Below are 18,187 nucleotides of genomic sequence, written 5' to 3' on the forward strand. Positions count from 1 at the left end.
TGCATTAGGTACTACAAAGGGTGTGAATCATGTCAAAAGTTTGGTGATATTCAATTAGCATATGCTTCTATGTTACATACTATTATTAAACCATGGATATTTTGTAGATGGGGTTTAGATTTCATCGGCCAAATACACCCTACATCTTCAAAAGGGCATCGTTTTGTTTTAGTAGCCACACATTATTTTACATAGTGGACAGAAGTTGTGCCTCTTAAAAATATGACTCATAAAGAGGTGATTAGTTTTGTTCTGGAGCATATTATTTATAGGTTCGGCATACCACAAACTTTAACAACAGATCAGGGATCGTCTTTTATATCACATCAAGTACGTGAGTTTGCCGAATCACTTAGATTCAAAATCCTTAACTCTTCACCATACTATTCTTAGGCCAATGGACAAGCCGAGTCAAGTAACAAAACTCTGATTAAGCTTATAAAGAAAAAGATAGAGGAACACCCAAAGAGGTGGCATGAGGTTATAGCTAAAGCATTGTGGGCTCATCATGTATCTCAGCATGGTGCTACATAGGTGTCACCATATGAGCTAGTATATGCAAGAGGCCGTTTTACTTGTTGAGGTAAATCTAGGTACCCTTAGATTGGCAAGGCAAAATGATTTGTCGGCTGTATATTACCATAACTTGATGATGGACAGAGTAGATGAAGTGACATGTGAGAGATTGAAAGCTTTGAGGGAAATTGAGAAAAATAAATTGAGAGTAGCGAAACTGATAATAAAAAATGAAGGAAAAATCGTTTCAAGTTGGAAACTTGGTATGGAAAACAATTTTTCCTATAGGTCAAGAGATAATAAATTTGGAAAATGGTCTCCGAGTTGGAAAGGGCCATACAAGATATGCAAAATTGTCCCTAGTAATTCTTATTTTCTACAAAACTTGCAAGGAAATGATTTATCTAGGGATATTAATGGGAAATACAACTCGAAGCTGTTGCTGATTCAACTCCTGTTCGATTCCGAGTTGGAAGTTAGAACGCTCCTAACTAGGAAGGTCTGCATGGGATCAAGGTGCAATAGAGAAGCTCGGAGCTCGTCAGGAGCTTGTAGGGGAACTTCTCGGAGCTTGTCAGGAGCTTGTTGGAGCTTGTCAGGGAACTTCTTGAAGCTTGTCGGGAAGTTGATCCCGAGTAGAAACTCGATCATCTACGTCTACTCGAGGAGGAGATCGTGTGGAAGGGATGTCCGCCTGTCGAGTTTGGCTACTTCCTCTACATCGACACGTGCAACATTCTACCGATCTGCTCTAACTCTTATTCTATTGCATTGCATATCTAGTGGTAACAATCCATGCTCCCCTACTCGGCTTGGAAGTTTTGAGATACGAATCAAACTTTCTATAATTAATGTGTGCCGGGATGGGTTTGGTAGGAATTCTACTCGGATAGGACTTTGGCAAGAGTCCTAGTCGACTACAAGCAAAGACCACCTACCGTGTATATATATACGGGGATGTCCGATTCACAAGATAATACAAATCAATCGCCCTGAATCATTCTTTTATTTCTAGGGTTTAGTTTAGTTTAGCTTTATCATCTTTGTCGATTTGCTCATAAATCGAGCGCTTCCATGTAAGCGAGATATACTTTGTTGATTATCTTGTAAATCAACTGTGTGCTACTACATAAGTGTAGCAATCTATCTACTTTCGACCTTCACCTGTTGGAGGTTTGTGTGTTGCCGTGGGCAATTTTTGTGCACCAACACTGTTAACGATTGTTTTTTTAAGCTCCTTACTGGTTTTTAACACCGTTATTTCTCATGGGCCAACCGAAGCGCTTTGTTTTCACATTAGTTTCACTGCGCCCACCAGAGCCCACTACACTACTACAAAACCGGCCATATATGCTGGCCCATCACTGACGGTACCTAATGGGTCAGTAGTGATGGGACATCACTACCGGTTCATAAGACGTGCAGGAAGAATCAGCCACCATAGCTTATGAACCGACAGTGATAAGGGACATCACTGCCGGCCAATGGCTTGAGCCGGCAGTGGTGTCCAGCTCCATCATCACTGGCGGCTGAAGCCACCGACCGGCAGTGATATATGGACATCACTATCGGATGGTAGTATGAGCCGGCAGTGATATGCACAATATAAAATAGTGGTCCTCCCCCAAGCCCGAGCACAACACTGTGGTGCCAGCGACCTTCCTTGCCCTTACCGACGCACCACCGTGAGCCCTCTCCATCCAATTAAATTGCTCTGTGAGCTTCACAGTGCCACTCCCAGTCTTTTGCGTGTGCTAGTTCAGTCGTAGCCATCGTAGGCCCAGTGCTCCGCGCACGGTTGTCAGCCGCCACTGTGAGCTCGCCCACCTCGTCAACGAACTCCGGGCCGTGAGCTGCCTCTCGCAGAGCCAAACCCACGGTGAGCTTCACCATAGTCCAGGGAACCTCGCCGCCCCCTTCCCTTCCACTCTTTCCCTCTGCAGCACGCCACCGCCGTTGGCCTAGCTCCACCGCCCACAATGGTCGCCACCGGTCATGCTTGCCATTGTGTATGTTGCCGCTCAAACGAGTTCGCCATAGTGCGTTGAGCATTTTGGTACCCCTCCCAGGCCAAGCTCCGTCACCGTTCACCACAGGCGACTGGTCCAAGTCGGTGCTCCTGAAAATACAGAAAATACCGAAAGGATTATTAGTTGTATTAATAAATAGGATGAAATAATATATAGTTTGTAGAAAAATATCTAGAGCTCAGAGAATTATGAAACCAAGTTTGTTAGTTTTTTTTTGTCATGATCTATATAATAAAAATACAAGCATGCATGAAATGTCCATTGAAGTCGTACCTCTATTTCATTAAATATGGTGTAAATTGTTAATCCATATTAAATCTTGAAATATCCAAAATTTGTCAATCCAACTTTGTTAATCTTATTTTGTCTTGCTCTGTACAGGAAAAATATATTTCAAGCACTAAATGCTTGTTTAGCACTAATTCTTTGTTAATCTTGATTAAGCCATTTAAACTTGATTAATTTCTACAGAAATTAATAAAAATCATAAAATGTGAAACTAATTTTTTTAGTCTTCTCTATGTATACCTTACACATTAAAAATACATTTTTACATGTTGAGTACTTCCCTCATGTGAAACTAATTTTTTGAACTACCTCACTTAATTTTGGATTTAAAAACAACAAGCATTTAATTTGGTTAATTAAGTGGGAAATGAACTCCAATTCATGTGATTCTTCTTCTACTGCATTCATAACCTCGTGCACTACATCTATCCCAAATTTTATATCATTTGGATCACATCTCATGACATTTCATTCATTCTCATTTTGATGCACTTTATCGCTCTTTAGAGAACAACGTCACGAAGTGTCACGAGGTGGATCCCGAGGGTGAATGTGCTGTTTAATTTTGATAAGTTATTTCTATATGTATGGCATGCATGTAAGGGTTGAATAATAATGAAAATTTCTAGGGATGACACCAACAAACACTCATTGGAAGCGGACGCGAAAGCATAAAAAAGGCGGCTCCTCCAACCCGGGCCAATTGCTAGTAGGAGATAGCGAGGTAATTTATTTGTTGGTGATTGAAAAATCTTCTAGATATTATAAATATGGATTTACAATAATGATATAATTGTATATGGATAGAAGATGGATGTACGATGCGAGCCGTGTGAGCGTAGAATACAAGATCGGTGTGGAGTATTTCCTGGTAGCAACCACGGCGTACAAGTCAAATACACAGTCTCAATACATATGTTGTCCATGCGTCAATTGCAAGAACAAGAAATATTTTTTCACCACCCAGCAGATACATTTCCACTTGATGCCAAGGGGCTTTATGTCTGGCTATACCTGTTTGACCGAGCACAGTGAAGCTGAGATCGTACAGGAAGGGCAATACATTGGCAGAGAAGACGAAGACTTGTGCACCGATATGCTGGCTGACGAATACACCGATATGCCGTCTGCCAGAGATACGTTGGTCGATGATGATCTAGAGCAGATGTCGACCGATGCCGACGATGATGATCTGGAGCGGATTTTGTGCAATGGGGAGGGGAACCTCACCAATGAAAGAGAGTTTCAAAACTTCCAGCGTCTGGTAGAGGACTCTAAAACACCGTTGTTCCTGGGTTGCGAGAAGGAGCACACACAGTTGTGTACTGTGCTTTCACTGCTATAATTGAAGGCAAGCAACGGGTGATCTGATACGAGCTTCACAAAGTTGTTACTGTTCTTGAAAAAAATTGCTTTCAAAGGAAAATATGCTGCCATAAAACATGTACCAGGCCAAGCAGATTGTGTGCCCATTGGGGTTGGAAGTACAAAAAATACATGCATGTCCAAATGATTGCATATTGTATCGTGGAGAGCATGCAGACCTGGAAGCGTGTCTCGTTTGTGGTGCAGCATGATACAAGCATGACAGTGATGATATCGATGGTGAAGGAAAGAAGAAAATGCCTCCCGTCAAGGTGATGTGGTATTTTCCTATAATCCCCTGTTTGGAGCGTTTATTCGTGAACAAAAAGCATGTTGAACTGATGCGATGGCACGCTGAGGAGCGCAAGGATGATGAAATGCTGAGACACCCTGTTGATTCTACGCAGTAGAGAAACATCGATAGGAAATACAAGAAGTCCTTTGCAGAAGATTTGAGGAATATAAGATTTAAGTTGAGTACGGATGGGATGAATCCATCTGGCAACATGAGCAGTAGTCATAGCACTTGACCTGTGACTCTATGTATCTACAACCTTCCTCCTTGGTTGTGTATGAAGCAAAAGTACATTAGGATGCTGGTGCCAATACTAGGGCTGAGGCAACTTAGCAACAATATCGATGTCTACCTGAAATCATTAATGAAAGATCTTGTAATATTGTGGAACGATGGTGTGCAAGTATGGGATGAATACAAATGAGAGAACTTCACCCTACGGGCAATGCTATTCGTAACAATCCAAGATTGGCCAGCCCTTGGCAACCTACGGGCCAAACTATCAAAGGCTATTGTGCATGTGTACATTGCTTCGATGAAACAGAGAGCTTGTGGCTGAAGAATAGTAAAAAATGGTGTACCTAGGTCATCGTAAATTTCTTCACAAGGATCACTCATATTGCAGTAACAGGAGAGCTTTTGATGGGAAAGTTGAGACTCGATCACCTCCTAAGCATCGCACTAGGATACAAGTATATGAGATGGTAAAGGGACTTAGGGTTATCCTTGGAAAGGGACGCGGGAGTACACTGGTTCCAAAATCTAATCTTAGAGATCCTATGTTCAAAAAGGAATTTGTTTTTTTATGACTTAGCTTATTGGCTAGATTTGGTAATTCGACACGCAATCGATTGCATGCACATTGAGAAGAATGTATGTGATAGCTTGATTGGTATGTTACTAGACATACCTGGCAAAACAAAGAATACACTCCAAGCACAGAAGGACCTGAAATGTTTGAAACTTAGATAGGATCTACATCCTGAAGATATGGAAGAAGGCAACAAATATCTTGGTCCCGTTAGCTACAGTCTGAGCAAGACGGAGAAAATTACAATGTGCAAGTGCTTTCATGGAATCAAAGTTCCATCCGATTACTCCGCCAACATAAAGAGACTAGTAAACATGTAAGATTTGAAATTAACTGGCATGAAGTCTCATGATTGTCATGTGATGATGACACAGATGCTTCCAATTGCAATTAGAGGTATTCTACCATTGAAGGTTCGAAACCCAATCATAAAGCTATGTTCATTCTTCAGCGCGATATCACAGAAGGCCATCGATCCGACCAAGCAAGATAAGCTGTAGAAAGATGTGTTCGAGACTCTATCACAGTTTGAGGTATGTTTCCCTCCATCATTTTTTGATATCATGGTGCATCTTATCATTCACATTGTGAAAGAGATACGGATTCTTGGCCCCATGTTTCTGCATCAGATGTACCTTTTCGAGAGGTTCATAAGAGTTTTGAAGAAATATGTTTGTAATCAAAATCGGTCGGAAGGCTGCATGGCCAAAGGCTGCGGAACCGAGGAGGTCCTTGATTTCTGCGTCAACTATATGAATCTCAAATCGATTGGTGTACATGTATCTCATCATGAGGGGAGGCTACATGGGAAGGGACGATTGGTGCAAACTCATTCCGCACTAATGACCCTGTTTCATTAACGCAAGCACATTTCGCAGTTCTGCAAAAATCAGTTGTAGTGGACTTGTATGTAAAAGAACACCAGAAGATGCCACACACCAAAAACCCAGGGAAGTCCGATGTTTGGATCGCGCAGGAGCACTGAGATCATTTTGGCACTTGTTTACATATATAGGTGATGGATAAGCAGATACTGTATGCTCAGTTGAATGTGTTGGCTCACGGACCGTCAACTACAATCCTCACATTCCAAGGATATGACATAAATAGCTATACATTTTATACAAGACCTCAGAATAACAAGAGCGCCAACCAAAATGGCTATCTAGATGCCTGCGACTGCAATGGAAATAGGGAGACCTACTACGGATTCATAGAGGTGATCAAGGAGCTCGACTATGGAGTGTTAAAGGTTCATCTTTTCTGGTGCCAATGGGTCAGATTCCTAGGGGGCGTGAAGATCAACAAGTACGGTAGGACTACAGTGGACCAAAACCTCGTTGGATACAGTGAAGAACCATTCATACTTGCGAATAATGTTATGCAAGTCTTCTATGTAAAGGACCTGGACCCGGCTAACAAGGAGGAACGCCACGTGGTTCTTCAAGGAAAAAGAAGGATTGTCGAAGTGAAGAATATCGTTGACGAGGAAGACTAAAATCAATTCGACGTGCTACCTCCTTTCGGAGAGGACATCGACCTAGGTCCCATGGAAGACACCGACAAACCTCCCTATATATGTCGTGATCATAATCAAGGGTGAATTGTTAAATCAGATTAAGTAGCTTTATTTGCATATTAATGAAAGACATGAATTTTTATGTATGAATTTGTTTTAGATACAATTATATCTTACTTATGTTATGGAAGCTTCAATTTGTAGTTTATGGTGGAAGATGTCTTCATTATTAAGCATATTGATTTTTGATTTTTAATGAATTTGAAATAGCACAAGCGCAATTGCTATGTATTACTATGTATTAATGAAGGTGTCTTTACTATTGATTTACATTAGGTACAGTTATCAGCATATTTATTTTCAATTTTTAATGATTTAATATATTTATGTAAGAAATTAAGATATATAGGAAGTTCCAATTATATTTTTTAATTAATTCATGGGCTGGCAGTGAATCATTCATTCACTGTCGACTTGTGTGTCGGCAGTGAAGGTGGGATTTTCACTGTCGACTGATGTTATGGGCCAGAAGTGAATCCCCCCCGTTCACTGCCAGCGCACCCTTTGAGCCGACAGTAAAGCACCCCCTATATAACACAGCTCCGCCTCCACCCTCTGGACTAAGAAAAAGTTTCCCCTTCCTCTGAATTGCCTCTCATGCCGTCCTCAAGCGATGGCGCCTCCGCCTTGTCCTCGTCCACGCCGCCGGAGGACCATGAGCATGCACCGACAACCTCGAGCCCACCGTCCCCGCCCTCCTCGACATCGTCGCCGTCCTCCACCCTGATGCCATTACCATCCTCCTCCCTGATGCTATCGCTGTCCTCCTCCCCGACGTCAACCCCGTCCTCCTCCCTGACACCATCGCTGTCCTTCTCCTCGACGCTAATCCCGTCCTCCTCCCCGACGTCGTCGCCGTCCTGCTCCCCGGCGTCGTTCATCCACCTCCCTGACGCCGTTCCCGTCCTCCTCCCCTACGCCAACCCCGTCCGCCTCTCCGACGCCATCCCCATCCTGCACCTTTTTGTAGTAGTGCTAGCTCATGGCTGTTGGTTCTTCACTTGTGCGCCTTTTTGTTTCTTGCTCTTAGATTTGCACTTCGAATCATTGCATAGGTTCCACAAAATTATTTTCCATACCCTGTAATTTGTTGCATTAGGTCTCATAAATATTTGAAATTCTTGCATTCATGTTAAATGCTAAAGGTAAAAAATATTTATTACAGGTACAAAGTTTGGACCTGTATAAGAAATAGAAAAAAAAAAAGAAGCAATGGAAAAAGGAGCTAGCCACGATGGGCTGCTTGCTCACGCATGGAAGCTTATCTAGGGCCAACATGGGCTATGGCCCCTTTCTTGCAATCTCTATAGAATATATTGGATATCAGGTCCAACAGCTAGTCAAACTTGGAATTTATTTTATATTTTATATTTTTGAAATTAGTAGAAATATGTGTCTGACGAGGATATATAATTAGTATTATATATTCTATATATTCCGTATATCCATAAAGGTTTATATGAGGATCGTCCATATCTTACTCGATACGGGATTGATCGTAGCCGCCACGGAGTAAGGTATGGAGATAAAATACAAGAAAACTAGTTGTACCGAACAAGGAAGTTATCTCTTATTCGGTAAGGAATCCTAGATATTCAGGAGTCCAACAAACCAAGTATGTTACGCCCGGAGGAGTTCGGGTAGATTACGCCCGAGTACCCCTTACTATTTAAGGCAAGGAGAGGGGTACGTCCAAGGAGACTCAAATCAACTCATCTTAAACCAGCACAAGCAACTCCCCCCCCCCCCCCCCTTCAGATCTCCGAAGTCGCCAGACCCTCCAAGACTAGTCAAGTAGAAGACAACCACCCATTGAAGATCCACGACAGAAGCAATCCCCTAGTCGACTAGATCTTAAGCCTTAGACACAGCCAAATCGCCTAGTTCTTAGGACTAGACACCTCATATTTTTTCATTGTACTTTGTGATACAAGAATAATCAAGGTGAGACACGAAGTTGAGCTATTACCCAACTCGAGACCTGAACCTGTATAAACTCTATGTCTCTGCTTCGGTATATTTCTGGCGGCCACGCAAGTATCCCTATTTCCCTTATCATAAAATAATAGGCAGTCGTGCACAAATCCTCAACAGCGTCCATTTTCAAAATTAAAAAAGGCTCTTATCGGTCGTTGAACGGGCAATCAAACCCGTTCAACTGGCGATATCTTGACGTGACACACCAGCGTAGACAGCGGAGGGTAGCAGATGTGGGCTAGAAGTGGAGAAATGGAGAGATATTTCTCTCCCACCAATAGAAGATTCTATATTTTACGAGGAATCAAATTATTTTGAGGAATTCAAGTTCTATGAAGAGGAGAGTAGAACCCAACATTTTTTATTGACAAATAGATGTGGATAAAAGACATCTAGGGTTATTACAAAGACCGTGGTACATGATTTAGGATAGTAGAATGCTAGGGATAGAACATGGATTCTACTGCATGGACCGGGGATATTCCCCACTTCTCGCAAGAACCGCTTCACACTCCTCCTCTTCCTGGCGATGAAGAAGAGCCTGACTCCTCTGAAGTAGTTTCTCACACCTTTGAAATTCATCCTCCTGCCTCTTTAATTCCTCCTTTCATAGGCGGCGTTCCTCCAACTGCCTTTGTAGCACCTCAGTCCGCCGCTTGTATTCCTATTCTCGGCATTGACATTCCTCATGACGCATCTGACGTGCCTCTTACCTCTAGTGTGCTTTCACCATCCTAAGGACGTACTTTCCTTTGGTTTTGGCCTCTCTGATCCATCGCACATTGTATAGCGGTCTCACCGTGTCGATTCATTGCTTGAAGCCACAAGGCTACCATTGATAATTGTGGTATAAGGAGTGTAGTTCAGAATATGTATTTGTAAGGTTCGAAAGAGTGAGAAAGGGGAACACACCGTAAAATCAGGGTTTGTTCCGGGACTCCTGAAGACCCTTTGGCCAAAGGTCTCCCCATCGAAAGTCATCATCATATGGGCTCGGTGACCATACGGGCACAACGGACGCTCATGCCAGTGCAGAACTCCGAGGAGGGTTTTTCTCTCTAGGAATCCATGGCAATCTGGTAAGATATAACAACCCAATTTTCACATTTATAAATTTATATTAAATAAATAAATTAGCAAAAATAGTAATGAAGCAATTGTATAGAAGTAGTTAAATCAGACTTAGAATTAATTTAAGATCATCATAAATAAAAAGAAAACTGAGAAGGCGTTGGGCTCAAGGTTGTTTCTTTTTTCTGTTTTGTCGCTCCATTTTGTCCTCCCTCTAGGCTGAGCCCACTGTTTCTCCCTCCTCGGTTATTGTATAGTTATTTCAAATGACTATTTGGATAGGACATTTGCTTGGAGTCCTCTGCTGCGATGCTGACAGAGGACTGAAGTTAGAAAAAGGAATCAGACATATAATACAAACAAAGTAGAATAATATGTCAATAATGTATGATATAAACTAGTCTCTAAATATGTCCCCACTTTGGGATGATCCCCTAAGAATCCCCTAAGCGGTCCCGTGCTCTCACGTGGTCCGCTGTGTACGTTAGAGGGTCTGGCGGGGTCACCGTCCCCGTAGGCCGACTGCTAGGAGCAAGCATCGCGTACTCCTCCTGCAACTGTTGCATCGGTACGGGAGGTGCCCCACCTAACTTGGACGACCCAAGTACGTTGTCCATAGGACCCGAGCTTGAAGGCCTCCATGTTGCACTTAGAAGAGTGCTCAATGTAGCGCTTGGGGTACGCCGCCGCCTCCTCTTCCATCTTAAAATTGGCAAACCCTGCAATGCATATCAGCACAACATGCAACTGTGAACTTTACTAATTGTAGAATATATTTTAAACAGAATTACCTATGTCTGAGGGAGGGACGCACGATGATTACCCACTGGCATCTGCGTAAAATGGCCTAGAGGAATTGGTGCCGAACTACGGAACGTATGCCGGACGTGGGGTCAGGGGAGACCGAGCCATGAACATCGAGGAGGGGTGAGGAGGCCAACAGTGGGCGTCGATGTCGGGTGGGTAGGCTAAACAATGGGTTGTGGAGTAACAACGTCAGTATTGAAGCGACAAGAGAATATCTTCATAGATCCTCCAGAATGACGAGTAGTTGCTACCAGATCCATTTTTAGGCTTTCAAATCATAGTACGAAATTTGGGTTGCTATACAGTATCAACATAATGCATACGTGAATTTTATGATGGACTCATATCCACATTGTCCTGTCCCAAAAGCAAAAGTCCTCTCTCTTCTACTCCATCCTATGCGTCACAGACACCATTGACTACCTCGTGCAAGCTCAAGGTGTATAGATGCAGGGACAGATCTTAGGGGGGGGGGGGGGGGTCTAGCCCTCCTATTGGTTGGAACTCCATTGGGGAGAAGAGATGGAGGGGAAATAAGGAGGAAAAAAAAGAAGAGGAGGTGGAAGAAGAGAGCCCCCTACCCACCAGCTCTGCGTTCGCCACTTGTGCACTTTGACTACTTGAAAACCAGCTCTGCCTAGCCAACGCCGAGACCTGCTTCTCCCTCCTCCGCCTCTACCGCACAACTAGCGCCATCTCAAGAAACATGTTTGCTTCATTGGCCTCCTCTGTCTTGCTGCTCGTCCTCTCTCTGCATGCACACGCCCTTCGCTCCGGCCTCACCGCCGACCACTCCACTGCATCAAACGTCCTCAAAGCCTATGCCGCCTTCACCCACACCGTGGACCACGGCCAGACCTTCCGAGATTGTGTTGCAGTCGGTGCAGCCTCCTCCTTCGGGTACGACTTCATGGTGTCAGAATACATCAAGGCTGGGGACATTCCATCCGCTTGCAGGATGTTCGACGGATTGCTCAAGAGGAGTGTAGTAGCGTACACCAGTACACCACAATGGTCAACGTGCTCATTAAGCTCGGGTCTACGAGGGACGCGGTTGAGCTGTATGAGGGGTGCTAGCTTTGCTCGGTCGCCTTCTTCACCATGATGATTGCTGGGTTTGTCCGCAACGAATGAGAGATGGAGCTACTGCACGCACAGTGTTTCACGAGATGGAGGTGAGGGATGTTGTCTCATAGGCTGCATTACTTGATGTGTACGCTGAGTTGGGCGAACTCGACAGAGCTCAACGGGTTCTTGATGCAATGCCTGAGAGGAAAAAGGTCTCCTGGGGTACTTTGATTGCAACGAATGAGCATAAAGGAGATGCCGCAGAAGCATTGAGGCTGTACAGTTAAATGCTCGCCGACATTTCATGCTTGTCTAGGGAAGAAGTAGATGAGGGGTAGAATGGGTATTTTAAAGTTTGACTGACGGTCAAACCTCACAGACAAATGGCATTTAAGGGCATAAAGATTAAGAATGGTGACATTCAGGGGATATGCGTGTTTCCAGTGACATATTAGAGATAAGGGCAATTTACAGTGGTATGTGAGGAATTGTTCTTTTTTCTCTCAGGAATAGCGACTCGGGAGTCCTATTGCCGTTGCTGAATGAAACAAGCATTCAGTGCACTCAAATCTCTACCAAGTGCGTGCATGCTTCTTAGTAAATACAATTTCTTTGAGTATCTTAATCAAATATTTCTTTTAGAAGTGGAAACAAACAGAATACTAAGAACAATAATACAAGCAATCTAATGCTTTCAGAAAGAAGGGGAAAAAAAGCATAATCAAGACTCCATTGACATTTGGTTTTGAAGATGCCTACCCATGGAGTTCGCCTTGAGAGGCATGTTGTGTACTCTAGTGGCCCCTGAATAGCAAACTGCGAAATTTTATCTAGTGAGATGCTAAGCAATTAAGCAAATGTTCAACATCAAAGGGGGAGATTGTCAGATGCTTACCCACACCAGTTGGGTGGTAACTCACCAAAAAAAAAACTCTAGGTGCATCTAAGTGTCATTTCCACATAGGACAATCCATACTTGCAATATGTAAATGATTCTCCATACAAACATAAATTCAAAGTTGTGAAAAGTAGACCCAAAACATCATCCACAATTATATGTTTGTTAAACAAACAAGTTCATGCTAACATTGGAAAGATATAGTGATAATAAATTGTCAAAGTTTCCAATAAAGTAAATAGATCTCTTGGAAAATGCTACAAATCTCTGTCCCATAAACCATTGATAAGCGTTAAAATGACCCATTACTCCGTTCCTGCAAAACACATAATGAATATAAGAATATAGTCAACATGACTATAAGATAAATACTCATCGAAAGATCACATGTGATCGAACTTCACTATACATAGTGAAATATAGTGACTGAGCAAGTCTTTTATTTTCTAGATAAACACAAATTATGATCTTCAAATATTGTCCCAATCAAGACAATGCCAGAGAGATAAGTGTTAGGGGAACAGCAGCATGCAATATCGTGCATGTGCCCGTGACCTGCGCACGCCAGGAGGCCGCGCCCTTCACGCTGGAAATTCTGTCTTCCAGGAAATTAGTTTCCTTGTATAGGAGATTTGTTAGCGCCTGTTTAGCTGGCCCGTTTGGCATGTAATCGCATCCTGTACTACATATATGCCCCTGGCATCAATCCAACTGTCAAGCGCAACATTCTATTTCGCCTTCATGGTATCAGTTTAGATCGATCTTATCTCCACCTCCTTCCGCCTTCTTCCCGATGTTCCCATGGCGCCGACTCTTACTGACGCCGAGCAGGCTACCGCTGTCGAACAGGAAGCCACCATGGCCAAAGCCGAGCTCGAGGCCAAGGCAAACCTCTGGGCACATGCAGTTGGCGTCTCCAGCATCAAACTGTTGGTTCCCCTCACTCTAGATCTTCAATCCGGAAACTACTCCCAATGGTGTGGACTCTTCGAGTTCGCCCTCGATGACCACATTCGCGCAGCTGCTCCTTCTTCCCCCGATGTGCAGTGGCATCGTCTTGATGCCCTCGTCCACTCCTGGTTGTACGTAGTCATCGCTGTCAATCTTCTTTCCATGGTCATGGACTCCACAGCGACTGCGCACGACATCTGGCCGCGCATTGAAGGCCTGTACTGTGACAACACTGTCACTCATGCCATCTACCTCGACCAAGAATTCTACGGCCTCATGCAGGGCTCTCTGTCCATGGCGGAATATTGCCGCAAGCAGAAAACCCTCGCCAATGAGCTCACTGCCGTGGGCACACCAATCATCGACAAAAGCCTCGTCCTCAACACTCTCCGTGACTTAAGTCGTCGGTTCACGCATATGCACACGTTGCTATCCATGCAACGTCCAGTGCCGACGTTTCTCACTGTGCAATCTGCACTTCTCCTCGAAGAGCTCACCATGGGGTTTGAGGACTTGGCACCCTCAGCCCTTGTTGCGCAGATCGGAACCTCCTACAAGATGGCATCTGGAGTCACCTCCACGCCCTACACCAGTAGGGCTTCCTCTCGTGGCAACACCTCCAACAACTGCAGTGACTCCGGCTCGTGCTCCAGCACCAACAACAATTTCAATCATCGTCGCAACAATGGAGGAAATAGAAACCATGGTGGCCACACCAACGAAAACAGCGGTGCGCGCAATACACAGGCACAGTCCAGCAGCACCAATCATGCATCGTGGCCCTCCTTTTAGCATCCCTGGGCCGGATCCATTCATATGTGGCCCGATTAGGCACTGAGGCCTAATCAGGGCATCCTTGGCCCATGACCTGCTGGAGCTTTCATGGCTACAGTACCCCAGCAGGCACCCCCTGGTTGCTGGTCACAGCCCGGCAATGTGTACCAGCCCATCTACACTCCTGGGCCACCAGCGTAGCAGCCTGCTTCGTGGGATCAGCAGCAGCTAATGCTAGCCCTCAACATGATGACTCTGATACCACCATCTTCCAACTAGTACATGGACTCTGGCGCATCCGCACACATGACCTCGGAACATGGTAATCTCTCCTCCTCTCCAATTTCTTCAGGTGCCCCTCCCTTTGCTGTTGTTGGTAACAGTTCTCATATTCCGATCACACACACTGGTGCAGCCTCCATTAATTTCCCTCGCCATTCCTTCCACCTTAATAATTTCATCGTTACCCCCTCTCTCATCAAAAACCTAATTTCTGCTCGTCGTTTCACTATAGATAATCATTGTTCTGTTGAGTTTGACCCTTTTGGTATTTCTATGAAGGATCTTCACACCAAGAATGTGATCATCAGGTTCAATAGCCACGAACATCTCTACCCTCTTCACTGGCCGCCACCAGCTCCCCATGCACTTTCCACCACCACTTCGTCGTCTACATTGTGGCATCATCGTCTTGGACACCTCGGCAACCAAGCTTTATCCCATCTTGCTAGTGCTTCGCATATTTGATGCAATAAAATAGGTGTAGACCCCTTGTGTCATGCCTGCCAGTTGGGCAAACACATTCGTCTACCCTTGTATCCCCCCATTACTCACACTATTAGAGCTTTTGAGTAAATACATTGTGATCTTTGGACCTCACCAGTCCCCAGTATTTTCATTTACAAATATTATCTCGTTGTCCTTGAAAATTTTACTCACTACTTGTGGATGTTCCTGCTTAGACTGAAATCTAATGTTTTTGACATTCTTCACAATTTCTTTGCTTTTGTCGCCACTCAGTTTTCATCTACCATTCACGGGATTCAGTGTGACAATGGCGATGAGTTCGACAACCATGTCATGTGTCTCCATCTTCTCTCCCATGGCATTGTAGTCCGCATGTCATGTCCACACACCTCCCAACAAAACAGCAAGGCCGAACATATTATTCGAACAACCAATGACATCCTCCGCTCGCTTCTTTTACAAGCTAGCATGCCATCGCCTTATTGGGTCAAGGCACTTCACACCATCACACATCTTCTAAATCTCCCCCACAAAATCATTGAACTTCGGCATTCCCCACCAGGCCCTTTTTGGTTCATCTTTCGATTATTCCCACCTTTGAGTTTTCAGTTGTAGATGTTACCCCAATTTATCCAGCACCACCCAACACAAACTTGCACCTCATTCCAAGTCTTGTGTCTTCCTTGGATATCCCACCCACCACAAAGGTTACCGCAGTCTGGATCTTGTCACAAACCGCATCATCATCAGTCACCACATCATCTTTGATGAGAGCTCGTTTCTCCGAACAGCCTAACCCTCCTGTGCTAGCCGATTTTGATTTTCTTTCTCTGTGGCTACTCATGCATCAGTTCCTCTGTCGTCACCTATTGGTCGAACTCCCACCTCAGCTGCACAGCTGACATCCACACCCTCACCAAGTGGCACAATAGTGCGACACATGCCCGCATCGCCCCCTGCGCAGCTGCCCACGCTTGCATCACCATCTGTGCGCCCGCTCGCGTCACAACCTACAGCGCTACCACCAAACAACACCGCACCACAAATACAGCTGCATGCTCCTATTCCTCACGCCGCTCAGCCGCTACTGCCACTACCGCCCCATGCCATGCTTGTGCCTCCAGTTCACAATGAGCATACAATGACGACTTGTGGGAAGCACGGTTTCCGGTAGCCTCTTGATCGGATGAACCTGCATGTCGTTGTTCCATCACCGATCCCGCACGCATATTGTACTGCTCTCAGTGATGACAACTGGCACCTTGCTATGGAACAAGAGTTCGCTGCTTTGCGAACTAATTAACAACACGTGGGACCTTGTTCCTCATCCTCATGGTGCTAGTATTGTTTCAGGTAAATGGATTTTTTTACACAAGTTGAAGGCTGATGGCTCCTTGGATCGATACAAGGCACGTTGGGTTCTTCATGGGTTCTCTCAACAACCCGGTGTGGACTTTGAGGAGACATTCAGCCCCGTTGTCAAACCGGCCACTGTGTGCACCGTCCTCACTATAGCGCTCGCCAACGAGTGGTCGGTTCATCAACTTGATGTCAATAACGCCTTCCTCAATGGCACGCTTGCTGAGACAGTATACTATCAACAACCCTTTGGCTTCATCAACCCCGAGTGCAGTACGCACGTCTGCCGCCTCAACCGCTCACTTTATGGCCTCAAGCAAGCTCCCTGGGCTTGGTTCAGTAACTTCGCGACATACCTTGTCTATCTGGGATTCATAACATCTAAGGCAGATCCCTCGTTATTCATCTATAGGAACGACCACAACATCGTCTACCTACTACTATACGTCGACGACATCATCCTCATCGCCTCGTCGCCAGCTATACTCTGATGTGTCATCAACTCTCTTCATGATGAGTTTTCCCTCAAGGATCTCGGCGACTTGCATTTTTTTCTTGGCATCTCCGTCACGCGCACCACCACCGGCTTCTTCCTCCACCAGCATTAGTACACTGAGGACATCCTCGCCCATGCTGGCATGACGAACTGCAAGCCGTGCAATATGCCCATCGACACTAGTGCCAAGCTCTCCTCCGTCGGAGACCCTTTGACCAATCTGACTGACTACCGTAGCATTGCTGGCGCACTTCAGTACTTGATGTTCACGCGTTCGGACATCGCCTACGTTGTGCAGCAAGCCTGTCTCCGTATGCACGACCCGCGTGAGCCGCACGCCAATCTGCTGAAGTGTATTCTACGCTACCTCAAGGACACCATAGACCATGGACTACAGTTGCATCGCACTTCAACGACCTCATTGACCACCTACACGGACGCTGATTGGGCCGGTTGTCCCGACACTCGGAAGTCTACTTCGGGGTACGTCGTATTCCTCAGTGACAATCTCATTTCATGGTCCTCCAAGAGCTAGCAGATGGTCTCTCGTTCTAGCGTCCAGGCTGAGTACCATGTCGTCGCCAACGCAGTTGCTGAGTCTTGCTAGCTTCGCTAGCTCCTCACGGAGCTCCACCGACCTCTTCACCATGCCATTGTTGTTTTCTGTGACAACATTAGTACAATCTACCTCTCGACTAACCCTGTCCAACACCAGTTGATGAAACATGTCGAGATCGACCTCCACTTTGTTCGGGAACGTGTCGCACTCAAGGAAGTTCGTGTTCTTCATGTGTCCACAAGTTCTCAGTACGCCGACATCTTCACCAAGGGTCTTCCGACGGCCATATTCAAGGAGTTTTGTTCCAGTTTGAACATCCGCCCCGCTCCCGTTCTAACTGTGGGTGGGGGAGATTTGCTAGAGCCTGTTTAGCTGGCCCGTTTGGCATGTAATCGTGTCATGTACTACATATATGCCCCTGGCATCAATCCAACCATCAAGCGTGACATTCTATTTCGCCTTCAATAAGTATGATCACTGTTACTCCATTTCGCCGTATTCAAATATATCCTTAGTTAGTCAAAGAAAAAATGTATCCTTAGTCATATACTACCATAAATTGTGAAAACTAAACCACCAAATTCAAATAACAGAGT

At 44.9% G+C, this 18,187-nt stretch overlaps 1 protein-coding gene across 7 annotated transcripts in view; it reads right to left on the bottom strand.

Moving 5' to 3' along the window:
- Positions 1-18,187, bottom strand: part of LOC133904089 (disease resistance protein RGA5-like) — a 63,302-nt gene that overhangs the window by 40,351 nt on the left and 4,764 nt on the right. For 4 of the 7 annotated variants that reach the window (XM_062345567.1, XM_062345566.1, XM_062345565.1 and 1 more), the window contains one exon: positions 12,784-13,021. The exons of 2 other annotated variants lie outside the window; for them this stretch is intronic. The gene's annotated coding sequence lies outside the window, so the exon portion shown is untranslated. Of the gene's footprint in view, positions 1-12,783; positions 18,102-18,187 lie in introns of those variants that run through there. One more of the 7 variants, XM_062345568.1, reaches the window with a different exon arrangement.

Source organism: Phragmites australis, chromosome 21, assembly GCF_958298935.1.
Source record: "Phragmites australis chromosome 21, lpPhrAust1.1, whole genome shotgun sequence".
NCBI classification, from domain to species: Eukaryota; Viridiplantae; Streptophyta; class Magnoliopsida; order Poales; family Poaceae; genus Phragmites; species Phragmites australis.